This window comes from Passer montanus, unplaced genomic scaffold (genome assembly GCF_014805655.1).
Source record: "Passer montanus isolate IOZ18808 unplaced genomic scaffold, ASM1480565v1 scaffold58, whole genome shotgun sequence".
In the NCBI taxonomy this organism is placed as follows: domain Eukaryota; kingdom Metazoa; phylum Chordata; class Aves; order Passeriformes; family Passeridae; genus Passer; species Passer montanus.
In genome coordinates this window covers 610,124-632,504 of record NW_024370816.1, presented here as the reverse complement: position 1 = coordinate 632,504, position 22,381 = coordinate 610,124, and the positions used below count along the sequence as shown (strand labels likewise).

At 38.6% G+C, this 22,381-nt stretch overlaps 1 long non-coding RNA gene across 1 annotated transcript in view; it reads left to right on the top strand.

Moving 5' to 3' along the window:
* Positions 1–22,381, top strand: part of LOC120510498 — a 51,195-nt gene that overhangs the window by 9,628 nt on the left and 19,186 nt on the right. The window contains exons 3-5 of the long non-coding RNA XR_005629518.1: positions 3,035–3,156; positions 13,235–13,469; positions 15,328–15,467. This is a non-coding gene — a long non-coding RNA (uncharacterized LOC120510498). The remainder of the gene's footprint in view (positions 1–3,034; positions 3,157–13,234; positions 13,470–15,327; positions 15,468–22,381) is intronic.

Sequence of the window (22,381 nt, the reverse complement as noted above, 5' to 3'; positions counted from 1 at the left end):
TCTCATTTACTGGCTTGGAACTACAGTTCTTCACAGACCTCTGCTGCATGACTACATCTAATTCTTAGGACATGGAAGAGCCAAGTTCAGTTCTCTGCTCTATTATTCTTCTGTCTCTCCTATGGCCTTATACACCTTGCCTTAACATTGGGCTCTGTCTCAGTAACCCTGTTTTAATATTTTTGCTTAAGGTTGGTCAATATATTAGAAATTTAACTGACAGTTGGAGGCAGAAACTAAATTGTTCATGTCTTGTACAACTGCAGAGGGCTCCATAGCTACTTGTCATTATATGGCAAGTAATTCCTAGTGTTCTAATATTCTGGTTTTAATCAGAAATATTCTGTATACTTGCCATTCTGATAGCTTTCAGAGATACATTTAGGACCCCAATAGCTCAATCAGTATTTTTTTAGGACACCTTAAATTGAAATTGCGACTACTAATATACAGTTCAGAGAATTTTCAAAGGAATTTGTAAAATTAGTTTTCTTTCTTAAATCAGAAGAATTAAACAGAAACTTGAATCAGTAAGAAGAAAAGTCTTCATTATTTATGGATGAAAACCTTTATTTCTCACAGTCAGATATGGTAATTCTACATACAATTTGTATCATTATACTGCTGAAGGGAGTGAGGCAATGAAAGCAGACACCACCAGGTCTGTGCTGAGTGGATGGGAAGCAGGAGCAGTTTTGGGCTGACAGATTGTAGAGCTGTGGTGGTGAGGTCAGGACCATCCCTGCTGCACTGGCTTTTGTATTTGTATTCATCTTGAAATCATGAAACCATTTTCTGTGGTTCCTCTACCTTTTTCCATCAGCATTATTTCCCTGAAGAAGAGTGGTCAGCTGCTTTACAGAATGAGGGGACAAAGCGTGCAGTTATGAAGTCATGTCTCAGAGAGGCTGCTGTGGTTTGGGGCCACCTGGGGAAGGTGCACAAGGATGTTCCACCAAGGAGGTGCAGACACATTCCGGGGGTTGATGAATATGACAGCTGATACTTGTTTGGTTAACAGCTGGGACCTTCTTTGCTAGCTTCATCATCAGTGGAGAAGTGTTTCATACATGTGCCATGAAGTATAAACACCAGATTGCCTCCCTGCCTGCCAAATTCCCAGGGCATGGGTGCCTGAGAAGTTGCTCTGAGTGCACTGAGCAATCATGATGGCATTTGCTACGTTAGCATTTGTTCACGGGGCGTTAACATACTGAAACAGGAGTAGTGCATTAACAGCTCAGTGTCACAGCGAGGTGGCCACTGTTAGCATGATCTCACACCCTGCAGAAAGTTACACTGATCTCAACAGCACTTAAAAAGTGCCCATCATAATTAATGAGGCTGTTAACTTCCTCCTTGGAGGAAGGCTGAGGGCCACAGACTCCTTCTTGTGACCCCAGCTAATAGGAAGGAAAGAGAAATGCTAAATTTTGAATTTTGTGGCTATTAAGAGCTTTTGTACACTTGGCAGTTAAGCAGCTCATATCATGGATTTGCTTCATGCTTCCCATTGATTCATTTCCTCCAATTCCCAGATCAGTAGACTATGGCCACTGAGATCTTCTGACTGCATAAACTGTTTTTTGATTGACATTCTTTGTAATTAGCTCTTTAACCCCAGTGGCCTTCCAAGATTGCCTCTTGCCATCCCTGTATTAGTTCCCAAAAGCTTTGCTTTTGCACATCTTTTATGCCCTTTTCTCCAAGGTTAGTATTTGTCAGCATATCCTACTTTTGTAGAGAGTTATTATATATTATATGCATTTACACTCTTGAAGGTAGAATTACCTCCCCTTTCACTTCAACATTGCTTTATACTCCTGGGCTACCTGGTAATCCAGAAGAAGTCATTATCAGAATTAAGAGCTCATCCACAAATCCTTTTGTGTTTTCTCTTTTGTGAAATGCCTCTTGACAATAAAGTTGAATTCATATCATAATTTGAGTTTAAAATTCAGTTACCAAGTTAGACATTCCTAAAATTAAAATGGCTGTTGGAAAACATATTCTCTTCTATAATTCTCAGCAGTGAAAATCTGAAAGTGAGAAAACAGAAGAAGTGGGAAAGCTGGAACTCTGTAGCAGTAGAAACAAAGGATGCACAGCAGAAGTTTGAACTCTTTCCATTTTGGTGTGCTAACACTTGATTTGAACAGTTAATTGCTCTTGTACCTTTAACCCTTTGGCAACCATTACTTTTAGGTGTCTATTACAATGGGGAAAATCAATTGCTTAGTGTAAAAGGAGTGAGGGAAGTACTTTATTACTGGTCTCTTTCTATAAATAAAAAATTATGCTGTTACCTTGCTTAAAAACCTCTCTCACAGGGGCTTTTCAGTTAGGTTGAGCATCAACTTCTAAGAAGTGACAGTGCCCCTATGAAACCTGTTTTCTAGACAAGGCCTCTGCAGTATAGACATCAAGTTATTGACTTTGAGGGGAAGATGGTAAGATGGGAAAATTTTCATTCTCTTATTCTTGTATCGCTAGGAAACAAATAGAACAAGAGCTAAATGTTGGTCAGAGGTGTTAAGTAAAAAAATTAAATTTGTAGTGCTCTAACTTACTCCCAGTGAAATCATACAGTCTTGTCTTGAAATGCACAACGGGTTTCCGCAGAGTATTTTAAGTCCAGGAATCTTAATATATTTTCAGGTCAGATTTAAATGTTTTACACTGGGATGGTGATGGTGAATGCAAATATAACCCCAGGTATTAGACTTTATCCTATATTTTTAATGATCTGGAGAAAAATAAAATTACAGTAAAAATAAATTGCCTTATTTTTATTATAGCAAACAGAACAAATCAGAAAAAAACTCCCACTGTTTAATATTGTCTTTTCCTGGATTTCTGTTTTATTGTAAATCACTATTTTTAAATAGGCAATATATCTGACAGTTTTCCATAGAGATGTCAGTGGCTGCATGCGTGACTGATCTGTAAGAGAAATCCATGTTTAGTGTTTGGTTAAACTCTTAGATCTTGGTAAGTTGTCTTCAATTTGTGAACTTGTCTTCCATCTGTGTAGTGCATGGAGACAGACAGCAGCCTACGGAGCCAAATGGGAATTTCACTGCTCTGAGGAGTCCCTGACATGCTGATTCTTGTGCTGCATCGTTGGCAAGACTGTGAAGAAGATACATGACCAATGTAAGAAAAAACAGATTATGACATGCATTAGGCTTTAAGTGTCATAGTTTGCATAAGTTCTGAGTGAGTTAAAAAAAAAAATCCCAAAATAGGAACACATAACTGGCTCTTACATAGCTTCTTACTTTATGATGCACATTTAGCTCAGCTGAGGAACAGGCATATAGCAGTGAAACTTCTCACTGTAGACCTAGTTTATCATCTCAGACTCTCCACAAAGGACAGCTTGGAAGTAGAGACACATTTGTGCATATGTTTACAGGTCACAGACTGCTTTGTCCTCAGGTATGTTTTACAGGAATGATGGAACAATTAACAGAATTGCTATGTTTTCCTTTTGGACATATCCTGTTCTTAATTAAGTGTGCTTCTTCAGCATATTTTTGATGTTTAGGGATAGGCAAAGAGGTTCTGAATGCAGAAATACCCATTTTGTTAACTGCTTTTCTTTTACTAGTATAATGGGTTGGTTTTGACATTGTGGGACAGAAGATATTACACAATTTGGTCCAAAAACTGATGCCAAATCTGGGGTTTGTGAAAGTTCTTTTCTGTGTGTGCTTAGGAAAGCAGTGGGGAAAGAGGGAGTGATGGGGGGATCACAAACCTGGGTGCAACCATTTTTATACCTTTTTTTAACCAGAAAATGTCTTCTAGTGCCTTGGACAATCAATTTATTATACTGGGTTTGAACACATAAAGTGTCCATTGCAGCATATATAGAGATTACTTGTGAGCAGTGCACACCAGGTGGCTAAGAAAAGCAAACCTCTGTTAAGCTGACATAGATTCAGTTAACAATAGTTCATATTTTGAATGAAAAAAATTCAGAGGTCTACAGACTCCCTGGACTAGTCTGTTGCCTGGGAAACTGCACTTCATAAATTAGGGTAAGGGGAAAACGTGGTTATTAGATATGTATTTTTTATAATTATTGCTGTAATTTTTACAATAAACATCCAAGCCAGGGCTGTGCCATGGACTTGATCAGCCTTTTTGTGTTTGTACATCCCTGATAATAAGGTTGGGATATTTTTTTGTAAGCAGTGCATGATTGCATAGGAGGTTAAATATTAAGTAAAAATAGTTGTTTTCCAAGTCTATCAGCATATGTTTTGTAGATATAAAATCTCTTCCTCTTGTTATTGATGACTTGCTGTGTCTGCTTTAGATGCAGAATGGACTGCTGGAGGAATGGTTGAATCCCTTCCTCCCAAACCTGACATAATTGAAAAAGCCAAGAGGGAACAAGGATTGCTTAAGCTCTTATAGCTCTAATAATTTTTTATCCTGTAGGTGTCCCCTCTTTTCTTAGCACTTGTACTTTAGAGAACATGAGCTTAAATTTTTATAAGGGATATATAGAAAGATTTACTTAATACGTGGGAAAGCATAGAGCATTGACTTTAGAAATTGATAAAATAGAACTCTTGGACTGGCCATTCCAGACGCTGAAGCTTGATTTGCATATCTTTTCAAATGAGGGTTTGAAATACATCTAGGGCATAAGAGTGTAAGCATATCATTTTTAACCTCAGCTGAAAAGAAGAAGAAAGCAAGAGCATGCTAAAATGCTAAACAGCACCTCCTGCTTTGGCTAACCAATTCAACGAAACCAAATTGTTTTTGCAACTCCCATCTCCGTAGGAGACACCAAGAGGGACATGGTGTGCATTGAGGAGAACGGAGAAAATTAAGGGGAATGTTGATTTTGCTTGAAATCAGATACTCATAGAGAGATGTTGAAAGCTCAAGTCAAAATGAGTTTCAGACAACTTCTTCCTCCTGCAAGTGCCTCATAAGGTATTTCTTCCAAAATCTAACTGTAAGAATGTCTTTTACAAGAGCAGCCATGCTGCTGTCTGGACAACAACTGGAGCATGTGCAGCCAGTCACCGCTCCCAGTCTGGAAAGTTCTGTGCAAGGTCAGAGCACCTTTTCCTGTCTGCTGTCCCTTTCTTGGCTTTGGCACATGGCTGCTGGCACTCTGGGTTTCCTTGCAGCAGCAATAGATCCTTCAGTGGCCACACCTGCCTGCTTGGTTGTAATATCCTGGCCCATGCTGAGCACTTTGCCCTCTCAAGAGAGCTGCAGGTGGCCCAAAAGCTACTTTTTGAGTCTGGTCTCTCCACATTTCTTTTTGCTGGGCTTTTGCTTTTAGAGGCAAAACAAACTCCTTAGCTCAAAAGGAATTATCTTTAAAACTGTGTCTTGACATTTGGTTTGGAATGGCAGGGAGAGAAACTGCAATTTTTGTATTACTGCATATGCAGCAGGAGTCTCAGACTCTTTACTTCAACAAGAAGAAACTCACTGAAAAACTAATGGCTTTCCTGGTAGTAAATCCATTCTTTTCCTGGGGTTAAGCCATTCAGTAACTGTGGGCACTGACCTCTCTGTCAGAGTTTTCCAGACATTGTCTTTCTCTAAGTGTCAAGCTAGAATTGGAGAATGAATGCTTCAGTCCATAGTAAAGATTATTTTCCAAGTCAAATGAAATTGTGGAATTGAGGAGTTGACATTGGCATAGTCTCCAAACTGTCACACTTGTGTACAAAAACTAATAACACAGGACACACTGCAGTCTTCTGGACTGGTAGAGTTTATTTTTAACTCTGTAACTGAGGTAAGTTAGGGAAATTTGGTATTCATTGCCACTCAGCTTCCTCCTCAACTCCCTGGTGGTAAAGATCTACTTGTCTTGGCTGTCATTGTGCTGTTTTTACTTACATTCTCTATAAATCCTCTGTATTCATTATTTTTTTTCTAAAACAATTTTTTTTTCATTCAGGAAAATTATGCTGTAAAAATAATGAGATCCTGTTTTGTTACATAAGTATTAAACCTGGACTGTTCCTTCCAGTTCTACCAGTGGCTTAGAGTGTTCTCCCTGAGATAATTTAGTAATGTGACTAATCTGTTACAAATAGTTTGTTCTGTCATGTTTTCTCTGTGGAAAAATTGTATAAACATTGTAGTGTTTCTCTGTGACAAGATGTTGCTTATGTTTGTGAAGGTTCGTTATTTATGGGTGTGTTAGGAAAGGTGGCTTGGAGAACAGAGCTGGCTTGCTTCCTCTGTTTTTCTGGAATTTCATTTCATTCCAGGACTCCTACTATCCCCTGAGTAACGTCGTTGCTACCCCAGTAATTGTTACTGAGCATAGTTACTGACATGACTGAATACAGTTCTTTTAGAGGTGCTTTCAAAATGTGTTTTAAGATGATGGTCCAATGGGTGAATTTATGACAAAATCTGACAACTTTTGGATAGTTTGGTAGATCTTTGCTGTAACGCCATCCAAATATGGCGTTATCCAAATAGCTTTGGGACAATTGTAAGTTAAGTTACTTCATAGAAGTGGCTTCAGCAAGCTTCAGATAGATCAGTGTAATCCTCTGAATATGTCAAAACCATTAGTGAGAAGTTCCTTATCAAATTTGACTTCAGGTGCCATGTTTGATTTTGAAATCTGTATTCTCTATTTACATTTTCCTCATCTTTGATGATAACACATTAAACAAAACTGCTTCTTGCTTTTACAAAAAAAAAAAGTGTTTTAAAGATAAATGTGTCTCAAGTATTGACAGTTTCCTAAACCACAGGTTGTAGGCAGCCTTCTTGTTCGCAGTATCGTTACTTTTAAACATAAACTTGATTTCTGATGGAGAGGCTTTAAAGCTTCATTTTCTTAATACCATGTTTTCTCTTTAGCCTTTGTTACTCTGCATCTCTGGGCTGGAATAGACATTATTCCAGCTTCTTTAATCTCTTTATATTGAACCACTAATTCTATCTAATGTTTATGGTGGGGAAGATATCTCTAGGAAATTTTTTTCTCTGAAAAAACACAATATATTGTGTTTCTAAAGAATAAGATTCAAAGGCCTGAGGAAAAAAACCCACCTCATAAATGATTACTAGGAGCACACATAGAGCAGCCATAGTGCTGTGAGCGGGCCACGCTTTTGGGGAAATGAAAAATGTAACAAGAAAATGTGCTGCAGAAGAATACAGGAATATTTTGTGCCTCCTAAATTCTGAATGAAAAAGGTAAACACCTTATTAAAAAATCCAGTATATCTATCAGCCAACTGAATTGCTTTCTGGAAACACATTAGTTCTAGGCTATGTAAGCAGCAGTTATTAGTGTTCATAGTCAGTTTTATCCAAGAGATGTGTCCTCCAGCAGGTCCATACCAATAAAACTCTGCCTTAACGAGGTTTTACATTTTGCTTATACATGTCCCATCTTCTTGGAGTGTCTCAGCCCTTGTTCCTAAAATGATTATCAGAATATCCTGTTTTTCACCTCTGTTTTCTTGGAATATCATGATTTACTCCTCAAAGAAGCACGAGTTGAATCTACCTCAATCTCAATCAGGGTCAAACATTGACATGTACTTAACTGAAATTATGTTGTTATCTTGATTTTAATTGTTGAAATTGAACAATGGAATAATGTATTCTATTCACTATTCTAAATAATTCAAGTGACTTTATTCAGATTCCTAAGAAGTGACTGTCAGCAGTGTGGGATTTGGAATAGCAAGTATTGCTTTATGCTTAACAAAACACAGATAACTGACAGCCCCTTCAAATGGGGAATGGTTCATTTTGTGATGCAAAACAGATAGCTTGGGTGGGAATAATATTGTGTATCTATATGCAGGATTAAATCCCAGGCAGAAAGCATAGGCAGATGAAAAAATTGTACTGCTAGTCTCCTTTTTTCCTGCAGTAAAACTGAATATTTCACAGCCCTCAGGAGAGTAAGGCAAGTGGCTGATTAATGCATTGGCTGTGTTTGACGTACCTTATAACTATTTTTGAACTTTCAGCTCCCTTTTTTAAACATGAGCAGATTGTTGCTGTGATTGAATAGCTTTCTCCAGTAAGAATCTTGTGATAGGGGATTTACATGTTAGAGAACAGTGTACCTTTAACAAAGGTAAGCATTATTTCTGACATCATTGGCAAGCAAAATGCTCAAGAGCTAGACAGTCTTCAGCAAAGACTGCCTTCATCCCTTTCATCATTCTAGGAAAGCCTTGGTTTCAGGGAGTTTGTTTTTAAATTTATTTATTTAAAGTAGTGTGTCACGCACGTTTTGAGAAGCTGAAATGTGCATTCATAGAACTCGTGGTCCATGGAGCTAACTGGTAGCCAAAGCAATCAGATGGTGCTTAGGAGCCTATTAGTCCAGCTCTTTGCTATTGCACTGTGTCACAATGGTGAGTCCTTCAGTATCTGTCGCTTGCAATCCTGCCAGCATCTCAGTGCATGAAACGTCAGGAAAACATTTCTGGGGATGCTGCCAATGGGAAGGGCTCTGTGCGCTCAGCCCTTTCCCCCTCTCTGATGGCTCTGTGGCTCTGTCTGTGATCACTGCTGGGGATCAGGGCTCTGTGCCAGCCGGGGAGGGAGGCACACGTGGAGGGCAGATGGGTGTGCTAGCAGCCTTTTGCCCCTCTCATCCTTCTGGGCTGCCATGCTCATTACCCAACTGATCCTGCAACCACTTAACATATGAACCCTCTTAAAAGGAACTGTTAGACTGATAGGTTGAGTGAGCTCCCACTGACATTACACAGAAAATGCTTTGAAAAACATTCCAGAGCCCAAATGAGTTAAAAAGCAATTTATGCATTTTGAAAGCTGCTCTGAAGGGGAATATAATATTTTTTTATTGTTCTGCTGAAAACATATGCTTAAAGAGATGTTTCAACCTGAAACAGGCAGCATGAGAGCAGGTGGCAGCTTTGGGTGTCTGGGCACAGCTCCTCTTGGTGGTTGGAGCTCTTTTGCTGGCAGGTGAAGGGTCTGCTGCCTTGAGCTGTCCCAGAGGTGCTCCTGGTTCACTGTGGTTGGTCACAGTCAGGTTTGCTCAGTTTAAAGTGTAATTGTTCAAAGCTACAGTCAAATACAAACCCTTCAATCAACTGTTTTATTAGATTGCAAAAACCCAAAGTTCATAGAACCACAGAATAATTTATGATGGAGGGGTCTCTGGAGGTCACCTGATTCATTTTCCAGTCAGATTCTGAATATCTCCAAAGATGGATATTTCACAGTGCCTCAGGTCTTTTCCATTGCTTATCTTATTGTGAAAATTTTATTTAAACCACAGCTGCATAACCACAAAAGTGCAACATTCCCATATTTACCTATTCTAGTGCCCTTCTCTGTCAGGCGGAGCAGGAAAGCTAGTAGGAAGTAAATAGGAGCCTTGAAATGTGACTGTAACCTGGACTCAGGAGGATATTAGAGTTTATATCAGTATAGATTATTTCTTATTTCATATAGTTCCCCAAAAGGCTTTTGACTTTTCCTGCTTAAACCTCTGAAATTGAATCTCTAATAGCTGCATCAAGATTCTTAAATACTCCATGAAAAAAAAAATCCAAATCCACTCTTTATTGGAAGGGAAAAAAGCAAGAGTATTTTTGGGGAGGTCATACCTCGTAGAAAAAATATACAAAATCCTTCGAGGCTCTTGCTTGTGGGTGACCTTTTGTCTATTTTGGCAAGTGGTCTTAACTTATTTTCTGATTTTTCTATCTATTCCCTAAGGAAAGCTCACAGTCACTGTAATCCTGGACATTCTGTGCTTAATAGGTAGTGTAAAAAAACCTGATGAGGATGTAGAGTAACACCTGCGTCATCACTCATACAAAGGACACTTTTGTGAACTGCATTTCTGTGAGGACACAAAATTCAAAGGGGAACTTGAACGTGCATTTTGTGTTCAGAGGAGGAAAAACGCGCTTCTTGCAAGTCCTGAATCCTGTCCTCTCATTGAGCTGCTCCCCAACACTTTCATGTTCAAGGGTCCTTCCTTCTTTCCCTGTCCATATTGTCTGGTCTGCCTCCTGTCCCAGCCTGACTGTTATTTGGGCAGCAGCAAGGAGAAGCCCCAGCTTGTGCGTGCGTGCCCCTGATGGAGCGGCATGTTCAGATGGTGGCGTTTGTGCCGCAGGTTTACGATCGCTGCATCGATCGGTGTCTCCATTTAAATGATTTATCCTTGCTCTTGGCTTGCTGTGAGCTTTTCCATGAGCTGCAAGGAAAACTGATTTTATATATGTGTTTTTAGCAAGTTACTCAGCTTGTTACTCATGTTATCTGAAGGAAATGGGATAAGAGCTGGGAAGTAGCGTGTTGGGTGCCAGGGCACGTGCAGGACCTGGAGCTGTCCCAAAGGATTGTGTGGTGGGGGTGGCTGGAGACCTCACTCCCTCTGCCGTGCGGTACCAAAGCCACGCCTGGCTCTGAGATCTGTCAGCAGCCTGCTGAGAACTACTATGTTGGGAAGGATCAGTTGCTGCAGGTTTTAGAAAGCACAGAGTTTGGAGTATTTAGAAGTCTGTCATTGAATCAAATCCCCAGGGAACAATCAATTTTTGGTATATCAAAATAAGTATATTTTGCTTATGTAATCAATCCTTGGATGATAAATACTTTGTCATCCATTCCAGGCAATTTACTTCATTGATTGGCATCAAATAGATATTGTATGGTCAATATAATTTTCATACCTCGCCTTTAGCTGCAGTTTCACCTACTTTTTAAAATTTATTAAAAACTATAGTTCAGTTTTCCTTTTTATTTGAACTCAGAAGCCTCATTTTGTTCTCCTGATTAAAAAGTATGTTGTCAAGACTAACCTGGAGTTACGTAAATCAATAATGCTACACAGAAAACGAGAACAAATTGTACCTCTTATTTGCATAATGGACAAGATCTAAAATGAATTCCTCAGGTTAATGAGTGTCCTCAGGGTTGTTTGTGAGAATGTACAGCCTTCTGTGACACCAGTGTGCTACTGATTGAAAAGTACTGCTCAGAGTCAAAGAAAAGAGGGAAAAAAAAAATCAGGAGCAATCAGGTTGGGGGACTCCATACTAAGCTTTTAGCTTTAGTGCATTGATTTTTGGATGCCTGCATTGAGCTTCACTATAAGCTGAGGATACAAATTCAGATTTACCCTTGCTTTGAGGTTCAAACTCAGCCTAATCTCACCTGGGGTTTTGGCTAAAATGCAGCTGAGTCCCCAGGTTTCTGTCACAGTGACATAAGGTTATCTTTGTCTTTCTCAGAAAGAGAACAGTGCTCCCCAGAGGGAAGGGAACACGAACACCCACTGCAGCGTTATGCAGCTTGGTTAACTCAGAAGAGTCTGACTCTTACATAAGACAATCACGGGGCCAAAAATTGCTAGAAGCATGCAGTTACAAGAGCATTAAAATGTCTCATATTTCCTATTCTGTTTCAGCTCCATTACCTTTATCCTCTTATTCCAGGCAGTTAGCCTCCTCTTGCTCCTATTAGCTTGCTGTGAAATGGTAACATGGCTGGAGGAGCACAGAATACTGCCACAGGTGGCCATTCCTGCATGGAAAGGAGAATGGATAGGAGGAACCTTGCTTTGGCCGGAGTGCTCTGCAAATGGAATTGCTTTTGGAAGCTTGTAGTGTGACTGCAGTTGTATATGCGTTTATGTAGGTGGCAAGAGGGGATTCAAGGCAGAAGGGAGGGCCTATTACCTCCCCACCCAGCGTAACATTTTTTATTCCAAACAGGAGGAAGCTGGTGCTACTCAAAGTTCAATTGAAAATAAACAAAACAAGTGTTTTGTTCTTAAGCCTTACTGATAATGAACTATAGTAAATGAATTTTACCTTAACTATACTGTGGAAAGGTCATAAACTACTGAAGAAGGGCTTCTACAAAAATTAAATTACACGTTAATACAGTTCATATAATGTGAGAGAATTGACTCTATAGATCAACCACTGCACAATGACTCTTGCTTTTTCCCTGTTCAACGTGGACCTTGAATATAGCACTATAAGGGATGATCTTCTTCAGAGGATTGTTCTGAAGAAGGAAAAGTTCAATGGTCAAGTGAAGAAGGTGTTTTCCAATTAACAGTACAGTGACTCGTGGAGATTGGGGCCACTCTTTCTTCTTTCTGCTTCAGGACTCGAGCTGGAAAGGCACCTATTTGCAGTAGGACTGCTGCAGCCTGGTTCCTGTCACTGGTGCCCTGACAGACCTCTCACCTGTGCAGCAAGTCTCTGGGAGTTCAGAACCAGACAGGCTTTTTCATCTGCTGAAACATTTCCTTGCTGAGAAATAGGACTTGCTATACTGGGAGTCAGCAGGTGTATTGTGCTGGTTTATGAGGTCTACTCTGTTTTTCTGTACAGGCAGAACATTAAGTAAACATTTATTTTTTTATTTATATAAAGAATATTTTTTATTTAATTTACCATACACACCCACAGAGTTACATCTTTGGGTTTCTTTTCTGATTTTTACATGGCCTTTTTTTCTGTGTAACACCCTTCTTCCAATTCTGTTGCATCTTGCCTATGATCTATAAAGCTAAGAATTATGGAAAAATTCCCAGGGATTTGTAACTTCTGAAAACTGAATCCTACTGTAGAAACTTAGTGAATTAAATTGCCCCAATGCTTATGGTTTTGAGAGTTTTGAAGCCTTCTACATAGGGGAAAAAAAAAAAAGAAGACATTAAGTAAGGAGAAGTTGTGCAAGCTGAACCCAGCAGAGCTGCTGTGCTTTACCTATCATTCTTCAAAAGGTGTTTGATCCTTAGATAAAACATTTGTTAATACTTTCAAGATTTCAACGTAACATCTTTAAAGATTTTCTCTTTTTCTACAGTAAAAACCTAATAATATGTCATAATTTTACTTAAGTGTTAAACTTCTCTCAGTATCTGGAACTATTCACCCTAGGCATTCAATAACAACAGTGTAACACAGAAATCCTGAATCAGGAAGTAAGAGGATGAAATAAGGCTGGGGTAAATGAGTTGAAGGTTTAGAATAATTTCAGATTGATTTAACTCCCTGACTCTCTGCTAGCAACATGAAAAAGATAATCTTTTCATGTCATTGATAGGCAAATTTTGGGAAATGCTGAATGCAGGGCACAGAAAATAATTAGAAAGAGAATTAAAAGATGAAAATGTTCTTTCAGATATAAAATCATGTTATTGGGTAAACTAAGGTTCTGGAAGCCTTATTCTCTCTCTCTCTTTTTTAATCAGTTTGCAGGAAATGGAGCAAAGCAAAGCAAACAGAAAAGAGTGGCAGGGTGTTAATTGCAACCTGATAATTAAAGTGAAGCATAGTCAAGGAACAGATATCCTCCCAGCTTTCAGCATGAAAATGATGATGGGCAGCATCTCTGGACGCTCAGCGCTGTTTTGATAACCCTGGGAAGCTGCTGCAGGGAGAGCCTCAGTGACACACAAGTCTGTGTCTGAGAACACACATTACCAGGTGGGGAGTTCCATAAAACTGATTTTTTTAATTGATCATCTTGTTTTTTTTCCATCTCTGCCTTGGTGTCTGGGCTGTTGATGGGTAGGAAATGGAAAGGATGAGCTCCCTTGGTGATAAAAAGCGTGGGCGAGCAGGCGACGGTTGCAGGGTAATGGCAGCAGTGCCTTGTGTCAGTCACAGATGAGTACTGAGAGATTAAATAGATTAAATGAGAATAAATGTAAACTAATTGAATTCAGTGATATAGGAGAAGAAATCAGAGGAGTATAAAATTAGGCTCAAGATGGGCATTATTATTTTACTTTTTGTCAGCTCTCTTTTTGGCTTGCCAGAGTCAGGAGCTTTTTGAATCAGAAGTGAAAACAAAACAAGAATACACTCTGAAAGAGAATGAAATACTTACCTGTTTTGCAGGTTTTAGTTTTTTTTCTTACAACAAAACAGTTTTGCAGAAGGTTTGCAATGTTTTAAAAAGATTATGCTTTGACACCATCTTAGACTGAAGTTGCTTGGATTTTCTCCATATTTTTAGGTAAGATGACCTAAAATTTGAGTTTAGAGTCTCTCTTTTCAAGTTATAATGTTCAGAAGAGTGATGAACTGTGACAATACAACTGGGATTAATTTTCTAGATTTTGTTCTGGCTCACAGAGGTGGTGGTTAAACTCCCCTTCTCCTGACATGACCTCCCCACTTCAAGCATGTGTGTTTTATGGAAGAACATAAATTTGTGAACTCATGAGTTTATATCCAGTCAGCAAAATGGACCACTAAACTTAGGAACAGTACAGAAAATAAAATGGACATGAAAGTCTAAAGAGCATAATGGGGAGAAGGAAAGTTTTAAAATAATCAGAACAAATTGAAAGCCAAGTATGTGTTGTGTTTTTCTGGGCCTTGTATTTGAGAGAAGAACTGTGAACTTGAAGCAGAGAATGAAGGGTTTGATTTGAATATGAATGTCTCTCAGGGTCTTAGCAGCATGAAAGGGATAATTTTAGCAGCAGCTTTTGAATAGAGTGGTTGGGTACAAGCTGAGATATAAGTAGGCTACACAGGCTATAGCTAAGATCAAGGATAAGGTAAGGAAAAACCACAAAAAGCAGGTGAAATTCACCTGTGTGCAAAAAAAGTCTTGCAGAAGCATGCATGGCTTTCACTGATACCTGCATCCTGGTTTGTAAATTTTATTGGAATACCAAGGGTTTGGTTGGCAAACAGATTTCTCTCAGGTAGAAGGTATGTTTTATGGTATCCACTTACAGGCACAGTACCTGAGGGGGCTTGGTGAGCATCTGAAACATAGGAGAGGTTATTAGGGTTGGGGTTCAGTTGAGACTTCTCACCAGATGAAGGGATTTGTAGTAAAGATGAACTTTACTATGTGGAGTCAGAGGTTATGGCAGGGTGCCCAAGAGAAGGGGAAGATATAGCCAGCATTGTCTAGACTCAATAACAGGCTTAAAAGATTTTTTCACACCTGAAAGCTTGTGCTGTAGAAGTAAAATATCGAAACAAATGCAATGATTAGTAGAGCAAACCAAAACAATATGAAGTGTCTAGCACTTTTTCCTCTTTTCTAACAAATTCTTTTTCAATTCCTCAATGATGAATTTTTTTCAGAGGAAAATACCATACAATTAAAGTTTAGTAGGCATAGATGAACATTGAAAAAGGCATGCACTGTAAAAGACTTCAATAATGTTTACAGCCAACCCATTTTGCAGATAAAATACTTTTCTCTACTGCTTCAAAATTTTGTCAGAGGCACTTCACTTTTCTTGGTATATAGAAATGTTTATTATCTTTGATTTGAAAACAAACTAACAAAAGCCTTTTTCTTATTCATATTCAGGTCTTACTTTCATCACAGGATATTTAAAAATCTGGCATTGGCTTTAGCAGAGGAAGGAATGAGCTCTTTTCAACTCAGTTGGAACACTTGCAAGTTTAGTAGCTGATATAGCTTCCAGGACCTAAGGCCTTACTTTACAGGTAATGGAATCCATTAAATCCCACCATATATCGTAGAATGATTTTCATATTTATTAACAAAGTAACCATGGATAATTGGGTTGTTTTTTGGGTTTTTTTGACTGATGAGACTCAGGTATTAAACTGATCAAAAATGAGAGAGGCTAAATTAATTTATAATGTAATGAAGTGAAATTAATATTTTTTATATAGGACTGTATGCTGTGTATTTGAGAACACTCCTTATAAATATCAGTGACCATAACGGGTTCTTTCTCACCTCTTCATTATTCCAGCCAATGTTGCTTATTTTTTTCATGAAGCACGTAGAAATTGAATATATTGAGTGTTCCTCTACCTTGTAATATTACTTTATTGTCTATGATGCCATGCATTTATCACATGTTTATGATCTCATAAAATGGTTTAGGTTGGAAGGGACCATAAAACCATCTGGTTTCAGTTCCCCTGCCATGGGCAGGGACACCATCCACTGGACCAGGTTGTTCAGACCTGGCCTGGAACACTGCCAGGGATGGGGCAGCCACAGCTTCTCTGGGCAACCTGTTCAAATGCCTCAACACCCTCACAATAAAGAATTTCTTCCTAATATCTACTATAAATCTACTATATCTCTTTCAGTTTAAAGCCATTCCCCCTTGTTCTATTAATATGCATCCTTGTAAAGAGTCCCTGTAGTTGGCATCCTCCAGGTACTGGAAGGTGCTCTAAGGTCTCTCCAGAGCTTTCTCTTCCCCAGGCTGAACAGCCCAGCTCTCTCAGCTTGTTTTTGTAGGGGAGATGCTCCAGCCCTCTGATCATGCCTGTGGCCTCCTCTGGACTTGCTTCAACAGGTCCATGTTCCTCTCTGCACTGGGGACCCCAGAGCTGGACACAGCACTGCAGGCTGGGTCTCAGAGCAGAGGGGCAGAGTCCCCTCCCTGCCCTGCTGCCCACACTGCTTTGGATGCAGCCCAGGCTGCAGTTGGCTCTCTGGGTGGCAAGCTCACATTGCTGGGTCATGTTCAGCATCTCAGCCCCCAGGTTGTCCTCCCCAGGGAGAAATGTGAAACGTCCACTAATTCAAATACATTTTGGCAACAGATGGTATTCTTCAAGTTAGATATGCTTTCAGTGTAAAGTAAAATAGATGGGAAGATAATTTAGAATCAGCAGTCGTATTAGAATGTACCACCAATGAATATGCTTGAAACTCAGTAGAATAGGGTTACATTTTCCCCCACTAAAAATAATGAGATCTGCTTTGAAATTTCTGGCTCAAACTAAATTTCAGTAAATAACCAGGCAACAGAAAATTAGTCTAGTTTGCAACTTTCCTCCCCCATTGTTTTTCAAATACCACAAATAAATTTTTCATTCAGAATTTTGGTAAATTTAGGATCAGAAATTTGGAGAGCTTTCACTGATGATACAAATATGTGAGCTATTTCAAAACCTGAAAATGTGTTTGTGAGTTCTGTAAAAAGGAACAATTGAATGCTGAACTCTAAGAAAAATCTGGCCAGGATTTTGTGTGCCAAGTGTTCAAGAATCTTTTCCTTAAAGTGTGTAAAAATATACACTTATCAAAGCCAAAAAATTTGAAAATCATTGAAAGTATTATCCCCTCCTCCTTCATGTTTTTGTCGTCTTCGAGTCTGAGAAATTCAAAACCACAAGCAGGCAAACCACCATTTATTGAAATGTTTTTACGTGGCATGTTGTGATGGGGGTAATGTCATGTCCTACAATCAACTAGCAGTGGAACTTCCAAAATCTCACCTCATCTGAAAAGGCTATTAAATTATATAAAAAATTATAAACTTAAGAGACTTGGAGAAGCAGAGCTATCACATACAGATGCAGGTTAGAGATTTCTTTATCCTTGAGGTGGCTACTAATTCCTGGTTTGCACTAGGAAGCAATTATTTTTGTATTATTTATCTATTATTCTTATTAGAATTTAGCTCATTTAGCTAGACAAAATATGTATTCTTGTTATTTAATATAGTCCTTCAGAAAAAGAAAATTTGACTGTTTTTTCATGATAGTTTTAGTAAGAGGCATATTATGACTTTTGAGCTGTGCATCAGATATTACTGGAGGAGAGATGGAGCTGAGGCGATGTTTCCTACATGTCAGTAGCAGAAGTTCTGATTTCACTGATAAAGGAACTGTAGTGTCAGCTAAATGGGCTTAGAGCAAGTTGGTTCAGGTCAAATGCACTGCAACTATCAGCAGTCTGAATCCCAAAGAAAGAGGAAAATAAAGCCTTAAAGCATCAGAAGCCTGTGGCTGAAGCACCTTTTCTCTAGTTTTAGTCTTTAACTGTAAGCACATATATAGGAAACTAGTGGATACAGAGGCTTCCCTGAACTTTCTTATGGAATAGTTTAGGTTGAAGAGAAGATTCTTCAAGTAGAAGAGAAGATACTTCAAGTAGAACATGGCTCAATTTTTCTAGAAGTTTTGCTGATTGAACACTGTTATTAGTTATATATGAATGAAACTTAGTTTATTTTGTGGTTTTTCTAGGTTTACATCACCACAGATAAAGAACAAACCGAATCCATTGTCCAACTTGTCCTTTAAACCTTTTATTGCTGAATTCAATAGACAGCTTTCTGATTCTGATGATAGAACCAAACTCCTCCCATCTAGAATGTTAAACAAGGATAGCTGAAAATAACTGCAAGTGTGTTAATTGTCCTTTGAGGATCTACAGGGAGAGAGACTGAAAAAGAGCATTGAAAAATTGGAAGAATTAAGTTAGTGTCTGGAGTTGAACATATATTAAATATATATATTTTATTATTTCTTAAAACTTTTGGATTGTCTATTTAATGTGTTGTAACTACAGTATAACCTCTTCTAGATTTTTTTGGATCAAAAGTAGTGAGGAAGAAATAATAAATACAAGGAGTAAGGGATCTTTTAGGCAGAGTAAAGAGATGGAATTAGAGCCACTTGCTTTCTTTATGTTCATTTGTTCCTATGGTTCTTCCTTTCAGAAAGTGCTTGTATGCAGACATCAGGACAGTAAGTCTCATGTAAGTCAGATCTCGTTACAGCTCCTCATACTTGGCTTCAGTCTGCCAAGTGTTCTTGACAGCTTTTAGAAACTTTAAATAATTGTGAAGGAAAATTGAAGCATCAGCCATCAGTATGAAACAAGAATGTTTCATTTTTGCTGCATGTTTGCCCATAGGTTTTGGAACCATGTTTTTTATGTATGCTTTGTTTGATGGAGATATTTTATGGAGATATTCAACTGACTAAGGAAAATCCATACCGCAACCTAGAAAAAAGTTTTCCTATTACACTTTGTTTTGCAATTGGCTTTCATAGATTTTTGTTGCGGGAAGCTTATTCATGCAACCTAGTATAGATTTCACATGCTTGCCATGTTTAGACAGCAAGGTTCAAGTTATTACAGAGATGGGTAGTAGTATAAATCTTCTGGCAGTGACCTCCTCTAGTATATTCTGTATATACTATGTATATTTGCATTGTAATAACTCCTTTATTAATATCCAGGGAAATAAAAATTAAATCAGCATGAGATCTGTTTAAAAAAAAAGTGTGAGATTGCATCCTTCAAGGATCTTTCATCATTATTTTAACAGGAAGAGATACTATGCGAGATATGGATAGTACGTGTAGGAACAAAGGATATTTCATCTCTTACTGAAATCTTCTCAGCTTTGGTAACTCCAAAACTGAACAGGACCTTTGTAGCTGCATTGTTTGATGATATTTCCATAACATTTGTGGCTGTCCAACTTTGTTGTGAAATGAAAGTCAAGAAATCTGACTGAATGCATTGTTAACTTTCAAGAGCCTACATTTTCCTTCTGCAAAAACCTGTGACATTTTGGTCTGTAAACGTCCTTGTCCTTAAACTGGGGCAGAAAGATAGGGACAGGAAAGGAACCTAAAGGATGACTGTAATTTAAAGGTTTTCCTGGAGACGATGAGCAAGGCACTGTTTGGTCTGCCAGAAGCTGAAATCAAACAAATGATTGCTTTAACATGTTGGGTGTGATTTCATTCCATCATCATCAGCCAGATGGAAAACATACTGACAAGCTTTGAGTGACCAGTGACAGGATCCAAAGGGCACTGTGGTCACAGTACGGTTAGCTGGCACAACAAGGACACCTTAGATAACTAGTCATGCTACTAGTGTAGTGCATGAATTTTTGAAGAATTAACATTGGTATTAATTATGATATTTTTGATAAATTTTTTTTAATGTCCAGCTTTTCTAGAATGCTCGTTTTAATATTGTATATTGTGTTTGCTCTTTTTATTGTATTTTAGAGTCACATTCTGTTGTGTGACTGTCCAGGTGGGTGGAACTACAGGCTGAGTTGTTTGGCTTTAAATGCATAATGAAAATGCATACTGAATTTATGATGTGTTTCTCAATGATTAAATATTGAAGTAAAGAAGGAAATAATATGTTAAAAATTATTGTAATCTTCGTACTTGTACATTTTTGTGAAGATGATGATTTGTTTTTTGATGGTATTTGAGATTCTTGTAATTATTTTGTGGGCTTTCCCAGCTGCCCTAATACCAAGCTCCTTTGCATTTTCCTCATTCCATAGGTGCTCTAGGGAATACTCTGTTTCACAGCAAGCGTGTGCCTCCCTGGCTGTACTGTGGAAAGAAGCATGCATTATGATTTCTTTTGTAAAGTCCATGCATTTGATCGTGTAATGAGGTCGAGGTGTTCCTCACAATGCTTTTATAGCATGATACCCATGACCTGATATGCCCTAGAAGAGAGAAAGAGGTAGTTAACTATTTATTAGCTCTCTCTGTATATGCAGCAGGAGATTACAAGCAGTCACCACTTTATTAAAGCAGTCTCAGCTGATCATTCAAGCCTTTTATTTGCGCATTAAAGCAAGACCGGAACATTTGTAGTTATCCTTTCCTAGACATCCTCTTCAGATCTCTCTCTTCTGGGAGACTGGAGCAGTGTGGGTTTTGCCCCTTGGCTTAGACCTCTGATATTTCTGACCAGTTTATCTCACCTTTTCTTGTGGTGTTGTTTAAAAGCTGGTTCAACTATTTTTGCTACTGCTGTTTGTTTGCTTAACTAATCCTTTAATCCTATTCATAGCTTCTGTTAGAGAGTGAGGTCCTCATAATCCTTTTGGGCAAACTTGTTTTCCTCTTATTGTTTTGGCTGATGTTCATTCAGGAGTGGTTACTAGCCATAAATATATAGCAATTTTTAAGATAATTACAGAGGCAATAATTGGAGATTTTTGACTTTGAATTTTACTGTTCTGGTAGCAGGTATGAGCTCAACAAATTGTGCTGCATGGCTTTGTTGTGCCTGGTCCCATAACCACACATTTACATCTCCAGTTAAAGGAGGGTAGCATAAACCTTCTCACAAGGCCTTGGAAATCTCTTTCCAGACAGAAAGCAAAGTGTTAGAGGATTTTAGAAGAGGCCGTGTTTACATATCACATTGCTACTTTGCTGGCAGTAGATCCAAATTAAGTAGAAGTTCCCAGCTTCTTAGAAAAGATACTATTTTCTCAAGAGTGGCTGAATTAAGAATCTGAAGCTTTGCTTCCCTGCCTGACAAGCAGGAGGCCCTGAGCAGTGTCATTTTCTGCCAAGAGGGAGGAAGTGGAGCTGACAGGATCTCTCCTGACAGAGAGCTGCTGACCACCAGGACATGGGCTGTTGGTCTCTCTAAATGTGGTATTTCTTTTCTAGGGGATGCATTGTGAATTTCAAGCTTTGCTCTTTTTCCTGTTTCTAGCATGAAGGCTCTTGGCAGTGTTATATTTATTGCAATTTTGTTGTCTTGGCAAAGAATTCAGAAGTGTTTGCGTGCCTCAGTGGACCAGTGATAGACTAATGATATGTAGCAGCAGTAAATGATTTTTTTATTTTTTTTTTTTTTTGCACTGCACTCATGTTTCATAGGTGCCATGCTGGAAAATGAGATAAATGTTTGAGTCCACTCTGGTGGTTCAGTTGTGGATATGCTGCTCTCAAGGGAGGCAGCTCTTGAGTACAGTGGACAGACCCCAGGGACAGCCTGGCAGTTTTAGCATCACCATTTTCCTGATGGAGTTTTTCTTTTGCCTGGAGAAATATCTGGAGACATAACTGTGATTGTGGATTGCATAGGCTTTGAGTGCTGCTGTGTGCCCCAAATTATGGACAGCTCCTCTTCAGATGATCTGATAAAATGATGTTGCAGTAGTGCTGCACAAGTTGCACACTTCTGAACTGCTGATGGTCTGCAGCTGCTCAGTCAGCACAGAAACATGAGGTCCTTCAGTGTGGCCTGCAATCAGTTTGAGTTTTCTGGGTGGCATTAGACGAGGAAAAGCCCCAAAGAAGCCAGGAAAATCTATCCTGCCAAAAGCTAAACACGTGCAGGAACTCTTTGTACACGTCTGGCACAGTGCATTTCCTGCATGTGAAACTTCTCTTACTAGAACAAACAGCAGGTTGATGGAGACATGTGTTTCTCCAACTGAACCTTAATGCCAGTTAAAACCAGCACTTGTTTATTAAGAGCAAAACTTCTACTTTTACTAGACAATTTTTTGTCAGTCTATGGCATCAGAAGAATCAATGAAAGATAGTGAATGTGTAAAGTGGCAAGTTATGAAAATTAGATAATGAAACATACTTTTCAAAAGCTATGAAGGATTATAATTTCAAAACTATTTAAAGTGTTGATTTTTAACCTACTTTTTTCTAATGGATTACATTTTTTTTAGGGTGGTCTCCCTTTTAAAAAGATCTGAAAACCTGGTGAAAATTGCCATAGCTATGTAAAAATATTCCTCCTCAGAATATGAAACTCTTGAATGATATGTTATCGTCTGCTAATAATTTTTAAAAATTTATTTAATATAATGATTTATGAGATTTTTAATTTAAAAACT